General features: G+C 42.1%; 1 long non-coding RNA gene across 1 annotated transcript in view; it reads right to left on the bottom strand.

Moving 5' to 3' along the window:
• Window positions 1-3105: 3105 nt before the first annotated feature.
• The window catches only part of LOC122458999, a 32713-nt gene continuing 16739 nt past the window's right edge, over window positions 3106-19079 (bottom strand). Inside the window, exon 3 of the long non-coding RNA XR_006279401.1 lies at window positions 3106-3281. This is a non-coding gene — a long non-coding RNA (uncharacterized LOC122458999). The remainder of the gene's footprint in view (window positions 3282-19079) is intronic.

Here is a 19079-nt window from a genome sequence, read left to right as displayed (position 1 = left end):
TGTAAACGGTTGGGAGCTGCTTCCCTACATGCGGTATGAAAGTCTCCTTGCTTGGTAATGCACGTGGGCTGGCATCTGAAATTACATTTGAAATCTGCCCAGGCCTCTTCAACCTTGGTTGGGGATTGTTGTTTTTTGCGCGGGGAGAGGGTTCTCCCTCCTTGTTGTCAGACAGATCATGATGACTCATATCTCCAGCTAGATCATAAAGGTTATTCTGAAATGTCAGCTGTTGCTCTTTTCACACTCACATGGTTTCAGATTTAGGTTGAGGTTTCCCTAATGCATAAACAATTACTAAAATTGTGGTTTTTGACAGTCTAGATACTGCAAAGATGCTATTCCATTGTAAAAACCTATATTTTCAAAGTTGTAATAAAAGGCTGGATCAAACTGACCTATATGTTTCTTTGGAGTTCACCCAAAAGGAAGTCTGTATATGTCTGTCAAATGTGTTTTGGCCATCAGATGTTATTTGACAGGAAAAATAGCTAACAGTGTTATCATGTAGTCCCTCACTAACTGTGAAGAGCATTATTTGAAGAATATGATTTGAATATGCCTAAAGATTATTGCTTGGTCATAATTTATATGATCTTTCATACGTGATATAGTTCCCTTGTGATTCTTGTACAGACCTCTCTGCTCCAGTAATGCCCTTTAAAGTCAGCTTTTGGAGCCTTCTGGTTTAAGCAGAATAAGAATTGATTCTCTGTCAATGGTCTTACTAAATGGCCCATGTTATTGCAGGTAATGAAATGATTCTCCACCCATTTACATGAGTGTGTGAATCAGGAGCCAGTGGAATAACGTAAGTGGAAGCCAGTGTGAATAAGAGGAGAATGAGGCCCTAGGAACCTCATTTGTTACGTTAAAGCTAAAATAAAGCACACTTGAGAAGCAAAATATATGTAAATAGAAAACCTTGCCGGGACCAATGTAGGGGGTGAACAGGACCATGTTATTATAGATAGATAGAAATGCACTAAAAGAGTAATGCCACTCAAAGCCTGATCTGCCAGTGCAGAAAACTAAGGGCTGAATACCATATAATGTATAGAAATTGCCTATCCCATTTTCTAGCCACAATAAATCCTGCAACCACACACTAATTAAAACACTGCAAAACTGACACAAGTCAATTGACCAGAACTCAACCAACCCTCCAGTAAAAGAAATTCAGCCCTACCTCTCCACAAGGTTAAACCACCCCTCAAGCATACTCCTGAGTGAGTAGATAGGGCTTGCCCTGAAAAATAACATGCTTAGGTCCTGTGAGATCAATGAGAGAAGCAAATTCTGGGTCTGTGTGTCCTCCAGGGAGAAGACCCTGCCTCCAGATCCAACAAATGAAAATCTAGGGATTATCTGTGAGAGCATCTCCTGATCTCATCTGTTGAGATAAAATAACAAGGAGAGGTGAGTGCTAGGATAACCCTGATAATAACCTACATTCTGTATCCTTGTGGCATACAGTTATCAATACTGTTATCTTGGTCATCATTAAGAAATGAACCTGGACCTCCACTGTTATGAGCATATTAAGCCTCTACAGCTTGAGCTAAAGGGTTACATGGCCTTTGCTGGTAGCTATAACAAACCCAGATCCTCTCCGGATCAGTCACAAAGGGAAATATGTAACACACTGAACAGTGGGTTACACAATCACAGATGATTTTTTTTTTTTTTTTTTTTAGAAAAGGGTAAGCTTTTCACCAGGATCATCTTTCTTTGTCACAAGGTACTTCCTTTGGATGACCTTTCTCTTCCCCATTTTCTGCTTTACATTTTCCCCCTTTTGTGTTACTGCTGAGTGAAGGGTTTGGCACCCCCCTCCCCTGAATATTACTTTTAGGTTCTCATACCACACTTAACACAGCTCTTGTCTGATCCTGTGTGTTTAACAGGACCCCACAAAAGGGTGCACCACCTGAGATATAACAGGCTTTGAGAAGGACACCCCAAACAAGGACTCAATAAATGTGCCACTTGGAAAGGAATCCGGTGAGCAGAGCTGAATCAGCTTGTTCCTATGAACAAGTGCTGCTTGTCGTTTTGTGTACTCAAAGACGTGAAATGCCACAAAATGAAATTCTGCTTCTTCAGGAACACTGGCCTGTACAAAAAGCTGCAAGCAGGGACTTTCTTTCCAAACCAGAAGATTTCAGTGGGGGATGTTGAAATGATCATAGTGATCCTGGGAGACCCAGCCATGGTTGATGAAGCCTTACACAGGAAACCTGGACAACAGCAAAGACTGCTTCAACAATAGACTAAGCAAGTACAGAATGACTGTGGAATGTACCTTTGACAGATTAAAAGTGCGCTGGTGCTGCCTTTATGGCAGGTTAGACCTAAATGAGGAAAATATTCTCATGGTCATAGCAGCCTGCTGTGCACTCCATAATAGTTGTGACGCTAAAGGTGAAATGTTTCCCCGGGAGCGGAATGTGGAGGCTGATCACCTGGCAGCTGATATTGAGCAGCCAGATACCAGGGCTATTAGAAGGGCATAATGGGGGGCTAATTGAATCAGGGAGGCTTTGAGGCACCATTTGGACAATGAGTTCCAGTAAGTGTCTTTCTACACAGCACTCTGCCATGCTTTGTTAACTTGCAGGAAAATGCTGATGATTCCTGACCATGATTTGTACTCAGCAAATGATCAAATTGCCGCTGTGTATTAATTCCAGCAGCAACCACCACATGTAGGAGATAAATAAAGATTGGTTATCTTTCAGAGAGTTTGTTTTTATTAAATACTAATTAACAACACATACAAAAGGCTTGGTGGGAAGGGAGATAACAGTGAACATCAATGTAGGCTCTTATAGCTGTGTGTAAGTCCAGCTGTTATTTTGAAGCTGTCAGAAGGGATGGAATAAATGGGGTACCTAGACAGCCAGGAAGTTGCAAGGAATATATGGGAGGAGTTTCAGGAGGGCATGGAAAGCAGTTCTGTATCAGCTGCGGGGGTGGAGAAGCATGTATGAATTCAGCGTGCAGCATGATTAGGGACTTCAACATCTCCATTTGCTCTTCCATCACTTTTATAATCTGCTCCTGACCCATTAAAATTCACTCTTGACTCTCCTTTATGTCCTGCCTGTATATTTTATAAATTTTCTTTTAAAGTCTCTCTCCATGCCCTGCATTCTTGTTTTTTGGCCTCTGAGGATTGGAGCACCTCTTGACTCATGTCCTCCTTACTCTTCCTTGGTTGCTTCCTTATCTGGTGGAGGCACTCCGCTGTGTGTAGGGGGTTCTCCTGAAGGCCACATCTGTAGAAGAAAAAGAATCAATAAACAGAAGCATGATTTTAGTTCATGCACAACATCAAATCATTGTAGTAAAATGCACTTCTTTTTAAATACAAATCAGTTTCTCACTGTCCCTTGACAAGCTCGGTGAACAGGATGAGTTTGGCCCAGGGGAAGGGGATGACCCTGCATGCTCCACATTGTCCTCCTACTCAAACTCCTCATCCATGACTTTGTCCTTGGGATTAATTCTGCTGTCTGCTGTGTCCAGCCCCACCAAGTATCCATGGGGCTCTTGGCAATGGATGTGAGGTCACCACCAACGAGGGCATCTAGCTCCTTATAGAAGCAGCAGGTCTTCAGCACAGCACCAGAGTGATGGTTTGATTCCCTTGTTTTCTGGTATGCCTGCCTCAGCACCTTTGTCTTTGCACAGCGATACATGTCCCATTTGTATCCCTTATCCAACATGCCATGAGAAATCTGCCCATAGGTATCGAAGATCCTATGGCTGGAGAGGATCTGGGACTGCACAGTCTCCTCTCCCCACAGTGCCAGCAGATCCAACAACTCATGTGTGCTCCAAGTGGGACAGCGTTTGCTGCATGGAGCCACCATGGTCAGATAGCAAGATGCAATGTGAGCTCTCCATGCCAAGCAAACAGGAAGTGGAATCTCAAAAATTCCCAGGCCTTTAAATGGGGAGGGGTGGATACCTGTATACCTACATACTGGGCAACGGAGTTTGAACTGCTGACCAGAGCAGTCAGGATTAGCATTGCAGGACACTTCCTGGAGGCCATTTACAGTGACATAATCAAGCGCAGTGTCTACACTGACACGTTGGTGCAAAAAACTCTATGCCTCTCGTCAAGGTGGTTTTATTTTGTCAGCAAAGCAGGAGATTTTCGTCATTGGAAGGAGCACTGTAGTGTGTACACTTCCACCATTTTGTCAATGAAAGCTGACTTTTGTTGACAAAACTCTGTAGTGTAGACAAGGCCTCTGTTTCTCCAAGCGGACAGCCAATCAGATACATTTCATAACCTCAGAAACAAGGCAATTTAACTAGTCTGCTTTTTAGAATGAAACAAGGACTAGAAAAGTAGCATATGCAGTATGATATGTATACGTGACTATGTTGGACAATATATTTCATATGTAACAGACATCAGTTATGGAGGGCAAAAGCATTTTTCCCAAGAGAAGCATATTAAATTCAGTATGTTTCCTTACATTGAATGGCTGAAATTTTGGTGCTAAGTGTACTAGTCTGGCAAGGAGGCAGGAACTAGGGTGGGACATGTAAAAATAAAATAGTGGAGCAAAGAGATCTAACTCTGGAGAAAAACTACTTCCCACAAGTTGGGTAACCTTAATTAAAAGCCAAAGGGCTCTATTCTCCTCTTCCCATGCTTAACTCCCTGAACCAAAGTCAATGGAAAGACTCCCAATGACTTTAACGTGCATTAGACCAGCCCTTATAGAGGGAGAGGAGAATAGCTGATTATTTTCCCTTTTTCAACAAACCTCTATATAGTAGATAAAACTGCTTCCATTGGGCAGTCCAGCAGTATAATGGTTTGTCTCTTATATGCAGGAAATTGTTCTAAATATGCTGATCTGAAAAATATTTTTTAGACAGTGTAAGCATTTAGAGGCAGATCCTCAGCACAACTTCATTGACTTCAATGGACTGGTGCTGATTTGCACCAGCCGAGGATCCGACCCAACCCATTAGTCATTCTCAGCCAAAATTACTATTTGATTTCAATGGACAATTTTATCTGAGTATTGCATGTAGGATCAGGCCTACAAAGCAATAAAAAAGAAGCCTTGTTAGGTATGATTTTGATTAATCACTGACTTGGCTTTTCCTTTCTCTGAATCTAGGCTCACATAGATAGATTCCTGTCACATGTGCCCCATCCCTCCTGGGGATTTAACAGACAGAAGCTGAAAGAATTAGATGGAAATATCCTATTTGAGCACCTCATAATCTTTAGAGTGGTAGCCGTGTTAGTCTGTATCAGCAAAAACAATGAGGAGTCCTTGTGGCACCTTAGAGACTAACAAATTTATTTGGGTGTAAGCTTTCGTGGGCTAAAACCAACTTCATCAGATGCTGATGAAAGCTTTTGCCCAAATACATCTGTTAGTCTCTAAGGTGCCACAAGGACCCCTCATTGTTTTTTCATAATCTTTAGTGTGCTTATCTGCATAACAGCCCTGTAAGGAAAGGGAATGTTGTTAGTCCCATTTTAAAGATGGGGAGCTGGTACAGAGAGACTAAGTGACCTATACAACATCACACAAGAAGGCTGTGGCAGAATGGAGAGTTAAACCCAAGTCTCTCAAATACCAAATTAACACCCTAACCTGGTCCATCCTTCTGCTCCTTTCTTATCACTTATTTATCCTTACAACCTCTGCTATATAAATAAATCCTGAATAAGATCTTTCTTTCTCTTTTTCTCTCTCCTGATTAGATATTCCAGTTGGTGGGTCTACTATCATCTAGGTCATGGTATCTCAACCTAAAAGTCACAAACATGTTTCAGGGGATCATGACCACCCTACCTTTCCTTATGGTTGGCTAAGTGGGTCCTGAAATATTTTCTGTTGTAACTTGGGGTCATGGTATAGAAAAGTTTGAGAATCGCTGATCTAGTAGAATTTCACATTTTGTATATTGTTCTTTTTTTTTTGTATGTTTACTCTGAAGGCTTAAGTACAATTTTTTGCAATGTTTAGATAAACTTTGTCAAACAGTGTTTTGAGTTTCAGATCATTACAAAATTGCTCTGCCTTGAAATGTTAACATGTGTGTAACATTTCTTTGTATCCCTCTAGTTAAAAAATGGTTTGTGACTACTCCAGATTTTCCACATGGTTAAATCTCCTTGAAAACATGTGCAGACTGTATTAGAAGAAGAAAATAGATTGTAATTAAGTACAGTTATTAATAATTGTATCTAATTATAATGGTTGTAGAGCGTGTATAAGTAGTTTGCCTTCTGGTGGTTGGTAGATGAGTGGTGGTTTTGTGAATACCAGCGGGGACCTAAATGTTGGACTTATGCACCTAAAGTGGCATCCCCCTTGTGAATGGATTCCCTTGTACTTTGTGGAGTTCATGACATCTGCAGGGCAATGGAGTCTGGTGGTAACCAGGAGCCTTGCAGAGCTCATTGGATCTGTGTTATAGAGACCCTGTGGACCTCTTACACTCTATATTAGTCCTACATAGTTATTAAAAAAAAGTTGACTCAGTTAAGGTTGCTGCTATAGTATGTAGTAGTCTAAGGAATGCTACTGTTAATAAAACCTAAGCATTTTGAGGTATCAGTAATGAAGAGCTGAGGAAAGATAGATAAATATTCACCTCCTAAACACTCAGATATGTGATCTCTTAAATAGTGGTAGCTGAGGAGGTGATTTTTGAATCACATGTAGATCCAGTTTAGGCCAGGTTCCAAGCTGTGTTCAAATTCATAACAATGAAATTTCATGAGCTATTGCCATGAGACTTTGACTACATTTGAACCAGAGTCACAAAACAGGATTTAGGCCAGACCCAGACCCAAAACTGTAGGAACAGATCTCTTCTTGAGGCTCAAATCCAATCCATCAACAACCTCAGATTCAAAGGGATTTAGAGACAAGGTTCCAGACATATTCATTTTGGTTCAACTTATATAGAGATTACACACAAATGACATTAAAATAATGCTAAGGTTGCAAAGTCAAGCATCCAAAAGTTAGGAAATTCCAAAAATAGGGCTGTTGATTAATTGCAGTTAACTCATGAGATTAACTCAAAAAAAATAATTGAGATTAAAAACAATTAATCACAGTTTTAATCACACAGTTAAACAATAGAATACCAATTGAAATTTATTAAATATTTTTGGATGCTTTTCTACATTTTCAATTATATTGATTTCAATTACAACACAAAATACATAGTGTACAGTGCTCACTTTATATTATTATTATTGATTATAAATATTTGCACTGTAAAAATGATAAATAAAGAATAGTATTTTTCAATTCATCTCATACAAGTAGAGTAGTGCAATCTCTTTATGTGAACATGCAATTTACAAAAGTAGATTTTTTTTGTTACATAACTGCACTCAAAAAAAAATGTAAAACTTTAGCACCTACAAGTCCACTCAGTCCTACTTCTTGTTCAGCCAATTGCTTACATTTATGGGAGATAATACTGCCCACTTCTTATTTACAATGTCACCTGAAAGTGAGAACAAGCATTCGCATGGCACTTTTGTAACCAGCATTACAAGATATTTATGTGCCAGATATGCTAAGCATTCATATACCCTTCATGCTTTGGCCACCATTTCAGAGGACATGCTTCCATGATGATGACACTCATTAAAAAAATACTGTCTTAATTAAATTTCTGACTCAACTCCTTGGGGGAGAATTGTATTTCTCCTGCTCTGTTTTACCCACATTCTGCCATATATTTCATATTATAGCAGTCTTGGATGATGACCCAGCCCATGTTGTTCATTTTAAGAACACTTTCACTGCAGATTTGACAAAACAGAAAGAAGGTACAATATGAGATTTCTAAAGATAGCTGCAACACTTGACCCACAGTTTAAGAATCTGAAGTACCTTTCAAAATCTGAGAGGGACAAGGTGTGGAGCATGCTTTCAGAAGTCTTAAAAGAGCAACACTCCGATGTGGAAAATACAGAACCCAAACCACCAAAAAAGAAAATCAACCTTTTGTTGGTGGTGTCTGACTCAGGCCTTGTCTACACTACCCAGGTAAGTTGACCTAAGTTACCCTACTCCAACTACATGAATAGCGTAGCTGGAACTGATGTAGGTTAGGTCAATTTACTGTGGTGTCTACACCATGCTGTGTCAATGGGAGACGCTTTCCCATTGACTTACCTTACTCCTCTCATTCTGGTGGAAAATCAGAGTCGACCAGAGAGTGCTCTGCAGTCAATTTATCAGGTCTTCACTCGACCCACTAAATCGACCCTTGCTGCATCGATTGCAACAGCATCAATCCCCAGTAAGTGTAGACATGGCCTCAGATGATGAAAATGAACATGCATCAGTCCACACTGCTTTGGATCATTATCGAGCAGAACTCATCATCACCATGGACATGTCCTCTGGAATGGTGGTTGAAGCAACGAATGGATATATAAATCTTTAGTGCATCTAGCATGTAAATAGCTTGCAACACCAGCTACAATAGCACCATGTGAAGGCATTTTCTCACTTGCAGGTGATACTGTAAGCAAGAAGTGGGCAAAATTATCTCCTGCAAATGTAAACAAACTTGTTTGTCTGAGTGATTGTCAAACAAGAAGTAGGACTGAGTGGACTTGTAGGCTCTAAAGTTTTACATTGTTTTATTTTTGAATGCAGGTTTTTTGTACATAATTCTACATTTGTAAGTTCAACTTTCATAGTAAAGAGATTGTACTACACTAGTTGTATGAGGTGAATTTGAAAAATACTATTTCTTTTGTTTTTTACAGTGAAAATATTTGTAATCAAAAATAAATATAAAGTGAACACTGTACACTCTGTATTCTGTATTGTAATTGAAATAAATATATTTGAAAATGCAGAAAACATCCAAAAATATTTAAATAAAAGGTATTCTATTATTGTTTAACAGCGTGATTAATCACTATTAATTTTTTTAACATCATGATTAATTGCAATTAATTTTAAATGCTTGAAGCCCTAGCCAGAATTAAGGTTGCCTGTGTAACCTTAATTCATTTCCCTTGTGTGAATGGATTATGATATAGACTTTAATTATATGATCACATTCTATTTTTTTCCACTGGACATGAAAATATTCAGCGTGAATGGTTAAAATTGTCACTGTAAAAAACTGAAAACAGGATTTTACAATGGGAAGTGTCAGGCAACCTTAATTATAGGCAACACGACCAGCTCCACTAGATAGATAGATAGATAGATAGATAGATAGATAGATAGATAGATAGATAGATAGATAGATAGATAGATGGGAGTGGGCATGGTAGTGTGCACTATATCAAATACCAAGGAAGAAATGTGCAAGACAATGAGTGCATGTCTGCATAAATGTTTCTCCTTGGTTTATAACACATTTCCTTTTTCATATTATAAATTCAGTATTGACAATGTTTTGACAATAATGACAGGTTTCAGAGTAGCAGCCGTGTTAGTCTGTATTCGCAAAAAGAAAAGGAGTACTTGTGGCACCTTAGAGACTAACAAATTTATTTGAGCATAAGCTTTCGTGAGCTACAGCTCACTTCATCAGATGTAGCTCACGAAAGCTTATGCTCTAATAAATTTGTTAGTCTCTAAGGTGCCACAAGTACTCCTTTTCGTTTTGACAATGACAATGACAATGGCTATGTTTTGTTGTTGTTTGAAGACTCGGCACACCACTTCTGAAAGGTTGCCGGCCCCTGTTGTAGACTCTATTTGCAGGCAGTTTTCGAGACTTTTGTCACCTCTTCTTTCAATATTTCGTCATCAGAAATTCAGTTTGGTCTTTTGAAACTAACTCAGGTCTTCTCATCTTGTCTTGGTAGTTCTCTCAACAGATTGGGTGCTATTGTACATACACGGTGCTCTATGACCCTGACTAGCCTAGCGGAAAAGGTGTTTTTAAAAAAGTTAGTTAATTTATTTTAATTAATTGATGTTAGCACCAAGGTTGTCCTCCTTTACAAATAAGTAAACTGTTCATAATCAACCCTAGACTCTCACCCCAGCCCCTCCTCCAAAACCAAAATGGAGTTTAACCATTGATGCTGTTACTTTGCAGGTCATTAAGCTTGCATGCATCATCTTATATTTTCTAAAGTCCAGCAAAGTTAATACCTTTCGGATGGCTAGGAGTGGGAAGCACAGACACCGAGCTGTGAATCGACTGGATAATAGCAAGTGCTTGGATTGAAGTAGCTTTAATCTCTACCCGCAAATCGCAATTTATTCCTTAATATTGACACGTCTGCGGTTTGCCACCTGGCAATGGAAGCCCTGAAGCCAAGTGAGATATCCTGCAAAAAGCTCATTTCCACAGCGGTGCCTGTCTCTGTGATGACCTGATTTCTGCTGTGATCATCCTTTAGACTAGAGATCAAAGCGGGATTAATGTAATTCTTTACACTTTGCATCGCACATCACCCAACTCTGGCGAGGGGGTGGCAAATAAGGACGGAGGCAGCCTAGAGATGCCGGGGGAAATGGAACCCAGCGAGTTTTGAATTAAAGGACACCAGTAAATGCTGACGGGCATTTCCCCATCGAGTAGTTTTTAAACCCGTACCCGTGTAGAGTCCTCTCCGTTTCCTATGCATCATGCTAATACCATCCTGACATGGGGCTGATCCAAACCTCACTGAACTCAGTGGGAATCTTGCCACTGATCTCAATGGACTTTGGATCTGGCCCTTCATGTGTAACTATCCCAGTGGGCTGAGAGTAGGTAGTGGGGCTGGTGCAGTTCGGCCCAGGCGGTAGGTTCCAGGTCCCATCAGGACTAAGTGTGTGTGTGTTTGTGTGTGAGAGAGAAAACGTTATTAACATGATCGTTTCGATAATGACTTTATTCTGACACACACACACACACACATAGCTGCTGTTGCCGCCGCTGTTCAGCGATGCAAGGGCAAGGGACCTCGCGGCGGGTTTTCACACTAAAGCGTTTTAGCGGAATCTGACGCCCCCCTACCCCCAAATCCTGTTGAAGATTCACAATGTTTCGCTTTTACATTCGCTCTGGGTGTCACATTCTCGGGCGCCGCGAACCCCGAATGGGCTTCTGTGACTCCAGCTTTTTTAAGCCAACCCTGAGAATAAACGCCAGGCACGTTGTCTAGAAATCGCGGGACGGTGATCAAAGCCGCCCCCGTTACTAGTGCATATTGTACACCCCACTGGGGACGGGAAAACTGTCCCTCCTCCAAAGCTTAGTATTTTAACTCCATTACCTATCGGAGAGCCACCCCAGGGCAGCGGACCCGCAGCATCGGAGATGATGCAGGCGAGTGTGATGGTTCTGATACACAGAACTGGGTCCCCTACACTCACACACGAAGTCAAGTAGCTAAACTCTCGCTTTAAATGGGAGTTGTGTACAATTGTACCGGCTCATGGTTCTTTGCACACAAAAAAAGTATCTAAAGAGCTCATTTATACTGAAAACTGAAGCGATTTCTCTTCCTCTGAGTGTTTCAATCATTTTCCTGACTTTAACAGCCCTGATGGGTCGCTGGCTGTGTTTACGATAAGGCTAATGTAACAACACTGCAAAAATGTGTGTCTAGGGAACAGTCAATTAATCCTGGTCTCTAATCTATTGCATACAGACCGGGAGACAGTTAATTTCAATGTCTCCAGAGAGAAACTTTTCTGCAAGCGCCGATTCAGGGCTCCAGCCTGCAAATCCTTATCAGGGGACTAGCCCGTTGACTTCCTTGTGATTCCTCTTGAGGGCAAGATCTAGTCGCTTGAGAAAGAGTTGTAAGATCAGAGACCCCTTAGCTTTATGGACATTAGTTCAACATTTGCAAAGAAAGCATTTTGCTTCCCACAGGGCAGACCGTCCCTTCCCCCGCAACAGCAAATCAAACTATCTACGCTCATTCTTTCATTGGAAGGCCAAACTGGCCAGGACGTATCCTGGCAGCGTAGGGAAACAACCACAGTCCATGAGAGGAAAAGAGCCTCGCAGTGTGTGAACACAACTTAATGCTCCATAGTCTAATAGAGCCTGGGAAATGCATACACTGTACATGTACTGCACTTTGGGGATACAAAGTTCATTCCACAGTGGCAACTTATTAGGTGTGATTCTCCTCTGCAATTAAAGAAAACCTGAAGAAAGAGAAGGGGGCGGGGGATTTATTGGCCTTCCCCAATAGCTTTTCCGTAATGTCCAATCCAGGAGAAAGCGTCTATATATGCATATACTTTTCATTAAAATATCCCCAGAGACCATATTAAATTAGAGTGCAAACTTGAGCCAGCTAGGTGTATGTTGAGCCATATAGATGGCGGGTTTTTTTGTTTGTTTGTTTTGTTAGGATGTCCCATTTGCAAACACTAAAAGTCTTGGACCACAATAACAAACGCTTTGTAGAGTGCAAACAATGAATATGTAATTATTATATATGTACGATGTATATATTGTACATGAATATATCCAAAATTGCTTGTTGGGGAGATCGTTGATGTGTATGCTCCGGGACAAAGACATATCCCCAACAAGTAAGTCTGCAAGAAACATCACCTTAATCATTTAGAAAAATGAACACTCTTGAGCCCTTGGATTTGTGTATTTAGTATAATCTAATAGCAGCAGTGATTATACTTCATTGTTATCTGCAGTGTGATACTTTGAGCTGAAGAGAGATTTAAAAATCAATAATGAAGTCTTGTGCTTGGCTGGATTGGACACGCATGGAGAAGCTATTGGTGAAGGCCAATAAATCAATGTCTCTCACTCATAGTTCTTTCTTCTTCTTCAGGTTTTCTTCAGTGCAGACGAGAACCACATCTAACAAGGTGCCACTTTGGAATACATTATACTTGAAGCCAACATGCTAATTATAGATTAATAGGAGGCAAAACTCGGTTGAAATGACATAGTGAAAAAATCCCAGAGGATCAAATTTAGTATGTCACCATATACATTATGGTCACTTAAAATTCTGTGTTTAAGAGGACGCTGCATAATCTGCAAAACCCCATGACTCACTGGCACCAGACTTTGCACAGACCAGTGCAGTTAGAATTCTTTAAAAGTTATTTTGTGGTAAAAGGGCGCTTTGGGAGTTTTTACAGCTTCAGTCAAGGTATGGCCAACGTTTCTAGCCTGATACAGCAGCAGCCTGTAAAAGAAACAAGAGATTGAAATTGTTTAAAAAACCTCTCCTCCGGTTTCATGAATTTGTTTTTAAACTATTCAGTTGATCTGAAAGTTGGATAAACATCAAGGAAGAACAGAATTATTTATCATTTTAATAAATCTGGTTTACAAATATGAGGCCCGACTTATTTTTACCTTTTCTAGCTTTTAATTTATAAATAAATAAATAAATAAATTTAAAAATAAATTTATAAATAAAAGGGCTAAATATTGAACATTAGTCATGTGCACTAGTACATAGCTGTTTGGCAATCAGAAAAGATCTAAAACATAACCAGTGTGTTACATAAAGTGAAAATAGAGGATCAAAAATAAGCAAGTGGATAAGAAGTGTAAATACTCCGATTTAAATATTTCTTTTTTAATAGTCTTAGAATGACATGTTTCCATAATAGTTAACACTTAAAAGCCTTGGTAGATAATCGTACTTATTGAAAGATTGTTGAAAGATCATTTTTGCTGTTCTCTTTCTCTCTCTCCGTGTGTAGCTATAGACATACACATAAAAACTGAGAGTGGATGTGTATACACACACATATACATAAGTTTCTTTAATATGTTTACATGTTCAATAGCGTTAGCAGCACCAGAATAAATGCCCCTTGATTTACAACACTTCACAGGTATTCCAACTACTGATTAACAAAAAATGTTATGTAAGAAATGAAGAGCTTCCCCATCCCCTCAAAAAAGAGGGAGGAAAAGAAAGAAAAGGGGAACTCCATTTATTCTCATTTGTTTATTTCTAGATTTCCCCCCCCCCCATTCATTTGAATAGCTTTCAAGCTGCAAAATGGAAATGTGGCTCCTGCCCTCTATTTCAGCAGCAGCGTCCTGGCAACAGAGCAATTTTCTATCATCAAGGATAAATGGCATCGAACAGAACATTCTGATAAAAAAGAAAAAAAGCTTTAGCCCAAGAAGCCCATGATTGCTGCCCTTCCTGTCTGTCATCCCTTTACAAAATCCTCTCCTCCAAACCTGAGCTGCATGCTGTCAGAGCTAATAATGTCTTCTAAAGAAAAGGGGAAGAAACAGCATTCATGCACAATGTTCCCATTTATTACATAGAGTGCTTATTTAAAAAATTGCAAATATCTCTGTTTGGTTCACTGCAAATTAAAACCAAGATGTAGGAAGTTACATGATGCAACAATTATTAATGTCACATCAGAGCATCAAAATCCCATGTCTTACTTTCTACTGGTTAATACTTTTTTTTTTATATGTAGGAAAAGTCCCTTGTTATGCAAATAAAACCACACTAAGCTTTCAGGTAAATTCGTGTTACTCAAATCCAAAATAAATGATTATTGAAATAAAGTAAGTGGTATATAAAGACTTTGCATATTACCACTTACGTTTATGTAGAGGCGCATGGCCCTCAGCTGATAAAAACAAAACAAAACCCGTTAAGGAAAGTATAGCTCCAAGGAATTGTAATGCTTGAGATCAGGTGGCATAGGGATTTTGTAGTAAACCAGTAATATTGCGTGTCAGAAATCTAGGACCCGATTCTGCGTCCTTAAGCAAAACTCCCCAGAACGGGGTCCTTGGCTCGTGGTGCTAAATTATAAATAGATGGCGGCAGTTCGGGGCTGACACTTCGTAGGCTGTTATAACAAGTGGAGCTGCAGTAAGGCGAGTGAACCTTTCCCAATTAATGACAGGTTTCAGAGTAGCAGCTGTGTTAGTCTGTATTCGCAAAAAGAAAAGGAGGCCTTGTGGCACCTTAGAGACTAGCAAATTTATTAGAGCATAAGCTTTCGTGAGCTACAGCTCACTTCATCGGATGCATTTGGTGGGGAAAAAAACAAAACAAAAACAAAACACAAATGCATCCGATGAAGTGAGCTGTAGCTCACGAAAGCTTATGCTCTAATAAATTTGCTAGTCTCTAAGGTGCCACAAGTCCTCCTTTTCTTTTTCCCAATTAAGTGGCCTATGTGACTGTGATGCACAACAACCCTTTGCAGAACAGGCTTTCAAAACGTTCCCCGCGTTAAGCGAAAGGCGCATCTTCCTTTGACAATGGGCCATGGAGATTAAGGCAGGCGCCCAAACCTCAGGCAGCTCCCTCATGCCTAAACATCGCAGTAATCGGGGGAAATTTCATCCCCTACAACTAGCGCCCGCTTCTTTCAGCGGGGAAGGGGTAAAGCTAGTTTGCGGAATGGAGAGAAATCGCGGGGCCTCGCGCCTCCTGGGTTGGAGAAGAGCGTGCGGGGGGGGGGGGGGCCTTGCGGCAGCTCCGGCAGCACGTGGGTTCATGGCAAGGGCTGAAACCGGGGGGGGGGGGGGGGGCAACAACAAGAGAGTGACGGTCCCACGCGACGTCCTTCCACCTTCTCGCGTCTCTCTTTAGCTAACAGGATGGCCCCCGGCCGCGGAGACACGGCCGCCCACCAGTCCAGCGGCGGGATTACTGAAGGCGGGGGCGCGCGCGCGCGGGGGAGGGGTGAAGGCCTGGGGTAGATGGGAAAGCGGTGACTGAGCATGCTCGGGCACTTTCTGTGGACAAAACCGGAACGAGGCTGTTGCTCGCGGGGCCTCGGCGCGCATGCCCCGGAGTGGAAGTCGCACGAGGGGCGGCCGTGGCTGTGCGAGCCCAGGGGCAGCGGGGCGGTCACAAGGGCCTGGATGAGGCCTATCCATAATCCCCGGGGGCGGCCGCACGCCCTGAGGGGCCGCTGTCACCGGGCAGAGGCGGGCGGCGGTTCTGAAGGGGCCACTGAGAAATCCACTCACGGAAAGGGGGCTTTGTCGCCGTCTTGGGGGGGGGGGGCTGTCAATACACCACGGGGGGGGGGGCAGAGAGACCTGAAAGGCAGGAACGTGCGGGCAATGGCTAGTAGCCGGGGGGAGGGGCAGGTGGATATGGGGCAAGCCCCCTGGCAGCGCACTTCACCAGGTTCCCTTTGCAGAGCTGGCTGCTGCGGGGCCTGGGCCTCACGCTCCCGCCTCGCTCGCCGGCCCAGGTCCGCCCGTGTCTCTTCCTCGGGCTTCCGCCTTTCACCGCGGCTGTCCTAACAGGGAAGGGCAGTCCCAGGCCCAGCCAGCAGGAGCGGGGACCGAGGCGGCCTACGCGCTCCCAGGAGCGGTAGGACACCGCGAGCTCTCTCCTGCCGCAGGCTAACTGAGCCGCTTTGACTGCAGCCGGGCTCAGCCCTGGGGGGCAGGGTGGCTGAAGCAGCCTGGTCCCCTGCGCTGAGTAGGCAATGGAAGAGCAGCGATTTCAAGGACGGGTGGCCAGGTCGGCTCTGCAGGTTCTGCCTTCCTCAGGTTTCCGTCAGCCCAGATAACAGCAAGTTTTCTTGCGGCACCTTAGAGACTAACGCATTTATTTGAGCATAAGCTTTCCTGAGCTGATGCATCCGATGAAGTGAGCTGTAGCTCAGGAAAGCTTATGCTCAAATAAATGCGTTAGTCTCTAAGGTGCCACAAGTCCTCCTTTTCTTTTTGAGAATACAGACTAACACGGCTGCTACTCTGAAACCTAGCAAGTTTTCTGTCGGTGAATTAAATGAGAGTCTCACTGCAGCAAGCAGCAAGGTCCCTCCCTGAATCCGGCCAGACGTGACGTTTTCGCAGATCTCCCCTCTGCTCCTGGGCTCTTGTCTCCGTAGCTTTAAGGGCAGCGATCAGCTGATCTGCCCGAACGTGCTTTTGCGTTTGGCAAACTTGGTTCGGCAGTTGCAGAAGTTTCCTCGCCAGTCCACTCCGGGCCCGATCCTGCGCTCTCTTAATGAGCCCCACGAAGCTCGCCAGTGACTTCCCTGGGCATGTAAGAAGTGCAGAATCGGGTTCCATATTTTGGGGCGGATTTTCCTCCACTTCCACGCACTCACCAGTGTAACTCCATTGATTGCAGCGGGTGACTCCAGGTAAGGGGAGAATCAGGCCCAGTGGTCAATGCCTTGACAACTTGTGAAAAGCTGTTTGCGGGCTAGTCTAACAAGACCTTCCTGAAATCAGGGATGAGGAGGGGCAAGGCCCTTAGGACACACCTGCAAGAGCTGAAGTGACACGTCTCTGCCTCGTTTGCTGATAGCAACATTAATGAGAGCTTTCAAAGTAGCAGCCGTGTTAGTCTGTATTCGCAAAAAGAATAGGAGTACTTGTGGCACCTTAGAGACTAACAAATTTATTTGAGCATAAGCTTTCGTGAGAGCTCACGAAAGTTTATGCTCAAATAAATTTGTTAGTCTCTAAGGTGCCACAAGTACTCCTTTTCTTTTTATTAATGAGAGCTGTGGCTTTGGGGGGGGGGGGGGTTAACTTTAGTCCTTTAAAACTGCACTTAGGTCATTTAAAACGCTTTCACCGACTTTTGCTTAGTGGCACATAAAAGTGAATGTTTTTTTTTAAGTAATGGAAAATATTTTTTAAAAAAATCATTTCTTCGGTCTTGGGAAACACTTACTAAACAAATTGCCTCTTTGAGCGTCCTATCAGCCCAGCTTCCACTACTACATGTTAATGACTGGAGGATTAATGATGCTTTTTTACCAACACTTGTCTTCTTGAGCAGTCGACACAGCCAATTAATATTTTTAATTACCGCTACATGGAGACTAACCAGAGCCTTTCTGATTTGATTTGACCGCTGAATTTTATCTCCTGTGAAATGAAACAGTTACAACCGTGAGGTAGGACTGCTGCTGTTTTCTTTTCACGCCTTTATAATGTCTTGATACCACTTTAAAGGGAAAAAAAGGCAGAATATCTTAATTACACGTTATTGGGGCACAGACAGTCATTTTTAAGGATATCAAACCGTACTAAGAGCACCAGTTACAAAAGCACACACAGAAAGGAGAAAGATCTAGCAGCCTGTGAAACAAAATTTGCTGTAGACAGAATTATTACCTACGGCCCGATCCTATTCCCACACATTCCCTGGAGTTTTTCTATTCACTTGGACAGAAGAAAGATGGGGGAGGAGAGGGGACTATATAATTAAATTATAATTAAATATCCTTGCCTGTGTAAATATTATACAGGACAACCAACAGTAACGCTACTTGCAATAACGCTACTGTTTCCATTTGGAATTTACGAGATGATCTTTAAAAAAATACTAATGATGAATACTCCTTTCTGAGCAGAGCAGCCTTGGTGTTCTGCTGAGAGTTCTTTACCAAATGCATACGTTTTGGGATGTGGGTATTTCTCCCCTCTTTTTGGGGGCTAAACCAGTATTATGACATTGGATTAGTCAAAATACTGAGAGAGGAGGAGAAAAAAACTTCAATAGGAAATTTATCTGCGGGGCAAAACTCTTCTGGGAATAAAATCTTATGGATCCCATGATGGTACTGGTGGTGCTGGCTCTTTTCCTACACATACTGATCAGCCGAGTGTAATACAACCATTTCCAAAAGTCTGACGTTTAAATGAGCAGACAGGCTATTTGGAGTTTTGTGTCTGGTTTTCTAAGAACTCGGTCCCTAGCCGTTTGTGCACATGCACAGAAAGAACACTGGGCTAGTGGCAGGTACTAGACGTTGAAAAAAAACAAGTGCAATCCTGCTCCTTTTTCGTATGAACTGCAGGAAATTTCAGAAATGGCCCAAGAGCAACCCGCTTCCCCCTGAAATGTGCCATATATTCTAGACCCGATGGTGTGTGTTCCAAAACAGTCTTAAGAAGACATCAGCGCACCAGAGTGAAGTGATAACATCATACAACTGTCCCAGAGATTTAAACTGACCTCCATCCTATACCAACCGTATTCTTATTTGTATTCCTCTAAATTATTTTGATGGGAAATTCTGAATCATGAACCAGAGAGCAATGGTATTTAGGCAAAATAAAGGAACCCATTTGTTAGCGCTTCACGCACTTTTTTATCTTTTTTCCTGATATCCTTTGCGTTGTTT

This window comes from Dermochelys coriacea, chromosome 2 (genome assembly GCF_009764565.3).
Source record: "Dermochelys coriacea isolate rDerCor1 chromosome 2, rDerCor1.pri.v4, whole genome shotgun sequence".
Lineage (NCBI taxonomy): Eukaryota > Metazoa > Chordata > Testudines > Dermochelyidae > Dermochelys > Dermochelys coriacea.
The sequence above is the reverse complement of the archived record's forward strand: the minus strand, read 5'-3'. Positions and strand labels throughout refer to the sequence as shown.